We start from the raw sequence: 3,788 nt of genomic DNA on the forward strand, positions 1-3,788 counted from the left end.
GAAAATAGTTTGCATGACATAATTTTATCCTTATAACCCAGAGTTATTGTAAAAGATACAATAACACATTTTTTGTATTATTCTAATATTTGGATAAGCTTGAATTATTATTATATAACCCTATACATTATAATTATTTTTTATTGCTTGAATTCAAACCCGCTTCATTTAATATACTTAAGACACCCTTAACATTGTACAAATATATTTTTGAGTACCAATTATATGGTTCATAGCACATATAACCAAATAATTGTGTCAAAATACATTCAAGATTATCTAAAAAGCAATCCAACCGTCTTAAGATATTCAACATAGCCTAATTAACATAAACAAAACATTCTCACAATAGTCAACAAAATAGTTTTAAACAATTGCATATTCAAAAGTAAAGGTAAGAATTCATGATCTTCCAAATGTCAGCACACCAAAGCCTTCCAAATCAGATTTTCTTTTGCACTTCACTTGTTGAATCTGGTAAATAAAACATAAAAGAAAAACTAATGAGGTCATGAAATATCATATCATTCATCTAAAATAGTCAATAATATCATGACACAACAAAATTTACAATAATTGAGTTTGAATAATAATGAAATTATTATATTACACACATTACTATATCTATACTCAAGTGACCTTAGAACTTTAATTAAATGGTGCATAATATTAATTCAAATTGGCCCCATTATCATTTTGTCTTTCTCATCTTCCCTACCAAATCAATCAAATAATACTATAATAATCTTGGATTGCATATCGGTTAATAGTGAACAAGCATTTATATAATCAAATAACCAAATAAATACCTCTTGGAATAACCTTTTGAGAAGGTCATGCAACTATTGAACCAACAACTTCTCGTATAGTTTGTTAATGCATCCTCATCAGTATTATCAAACCACATGCCAACTTATTGCTTTACACAAAACACTACCCAAAAACAAAGGCAAAGGGTTGTGTATACAGCTGACTCCTACTTTCGATGCCCTGATGATGCCATAAGAGCAGCAACAGCCACAATAAACATAGACAACATACTTACTAGCAATATATATGTTCTTCTTGATAATTTTCTTTATTCTCCAAACAAAAGAATTCCCTAGAAAGTGCTCACTAGTGGAAGTGTCTGCCAATCACCACCCCAAAAAATCCCATATTAGTATGTGATGCACATTTTGGTTCAGTTGAAATTTTGCACAAACAAGTTTATCCCACAAAAGAGAAGTTTGGAATCAAGACAAAAAAATATATTTTAACCAACCTGAACAGCATCTGCTGCAGCATACCCTGCAGAGCAAACCGGCCATTAAGGCCCAGCCTCTGCCATTCCAGTCATTCATATAAGCCTTGAATGATGATTTGGGTAAGTCCAACACAAGGTAGTAAATGAATGTGATGTTGAGGATTATAGCGAGGACAAAACAAGAAACTGAGAAGTAAACGAATGCAGTATAGAAAACCAAGTGAGGAACCCCATCTTTCAATGTATGCCATTGATCATTTGTTGCCAAGTTGAGTGCTGGTGAGAATAGAGAAAAGCAAACACTAGCAAAGAAATGTATGGATAGTCCAATGAGTGCTTTTCCCAAACACCTGTAGCAAGAGTTATAATTATTAATTGTAATAGATAATCTGATATGTTTGGATTTGAATGTCAGGTGATGAACGTCCAAATATTGTTGTGTAGTATTTTTGCAACACAAGATTATCATTTTTCATCTAAATGTGAGAATTTTAATTGATTTTCCATACTGAAAATTATTGTCTTTTACAGTGCCATCTATAGTGGAACAGCTAGTTTTATGCTCATTCTCATTAACCTTAAGTGCACCATCAAACAAAACAATTTAAGTAAAAATTGCATCACTCAACAAGCTCGATGATTTTCTTTTTAGAAATGAATAAAAGCAAGATAATTCTTAGATAACCTTAACATTTAATGAACGAAACATACCCTTCTTTAGATGAAAAACCTTCAAGCTTTTCTTTATTATCAGCTGCATTAGATGAGTGGACAATAGAAGCAAGGCAAACTGCAACCAAGAAGCAGCCAACGTCAGGGAAAAGGATCTCGACTCTATTAATTCTATCGTCTAAAAAGTAATTCAAGGTTGTTCCTGTCACCATTAAAAATTGCAACAGAAGCAGAAAATTCAGTATTTATAAGAGCAACACAGACAAACATCAACATTTAGAAATGGTTAAAGAGAGAGAGAATGAAAGAAAGGACCTATAACAACTGTTATGCTTGCAGTGATCACTTCTGTGACTGATAAGCCAACAATAGCCCAAGCTTAATGAGTTGAGAGATTTCCAAGGCTAAGTACCACCCCTCTTGCCATTGCAAACATCACAGAAGGCCAATTATCCTACACCAATCACCCTAACATGAATCAAAACCAAATACATACAATACAATACAACTCCATTATGGCAAACAGATGAAATTTTCATTATGTTGTGTTCCTTATCACTGGTCTCTCCAAACAACACCACATTCATCAGAGAGAATAGAGAATAAATGAACTAAACTTTATCCAAATATATGCAAGTGTTGAATATTTGTGATTCAACACTTGTAATGAGCTAACAAATATAATCAATACTTAAGAGAAAATGAATTGGATAAAATGATCTCTGTAAATGTACCAGAGTTATGAGACTTTATTATTTATAGCTGAATGGTACAAAGATACAAAGAGAGGGAAAAAGGAGCTGGAAACCAAGAAGTGGTTAACAGAAAACTAACCACACTAATCAACTAACTATATCTGAACCTATATTACAGTTAGAGATAACTAACTACATGTGCTAAAACTTAAGCCCAAGCAAAACAATCAAAACCACCCATTTTTTTGGGATATTTAATCCAAAGCAAAACAATCAAAGTGACTCCTGACTTAAAGGTTAGTGATAAACCATTTTGCAGACAGAGATCATCCTATGCCTATGAGGATTCTCTTTCACTGTCAAATGGTCGGGCTACCAATTCTTTGATGTCATTGTCGAAGCCAATGGTGCTTGTTCAGCAATGACAATGGTCATGGAGGGACCTGTAGTGGGGGTCTTCCTAACCTAAAGTGATAACTTAACACTGACTTAACTTAACTTAACTTACAAGGTCAAATCAGAGAACACAAACAAACTAAAAAATCAAGAACAACACCATAAGAGGGCAATCTTTTTCAATAATCAAATCGTTCAAGTCTGAAACCACGGAGATAAATATTTTAAATATTTCAAATCCATTACATTTGTACAAGGGCAAATATATCTAGCATTTTATCTTAAGTTATAGAATATACGTACCTTTATGCATGAGTTTTATAATTAAGACCCTATTATTTGTTGTATAAAAGAATATTTTTGTTGCTAGGCATATATTTTCATAAGTTCCCTTCAATGCATCACAAACAAAAAAAAAATAAAGTCAACTAAAAAAACCTTACACAAAAAAAAAACAACACATTATCTTAAATGGATAATAAAAAAATATATTATATGGAAAGGAAATAAGCTATTGTAGTTCATATCAAGATCAAACAAATAGATGACCTCATCTTTCTTTATGGTTGAGGATGTTGTAGAGGGAGAGAAGAGTGATTTATTGGGCATCTCACATAGTTGAGACCAACATAAAAACCAGTGGCCGGAAGGGAAGAAAGCGAGAGAGTTAGAAAGAGGAATAAGAAAAATGGGGGAAAATTCTCAAGTTTCTCCATAGATGCTTGTGGGTTTAATTTCATAATACAAGTCCTTTATTTCTTAAACAAAAAAACAAACTG

General features: G+C 32.4%; 1 pseudogene; it reads right to left on the reverse strand.

The window, feature by feature from the left end:
- Positions 1 to 815: 815 nt before the first annotated feature.
- Positions 816 to 2,366, reverse strand: LOC133789551 (ureide permease 1-like; annotated as a pseudogene).
- Between the last annotated feature and the right edge of the window lie 1,422 nt (positions 2,367 to 3,788).

Source organism: Humulus lupulus, chromosome 7 (genome assembly GCF_963169125.1).
Source record: "Humulus lupulus chromosome 7, drHumLupu1.1, whole genome shotgun sequence".
Taxonomy (NCBI): Eukaryota; Viridiplantae; Streptophyta; class Magnoliopsida; order Rosales; family Cannabaceae; genus Humulus; species Humulus lupulus.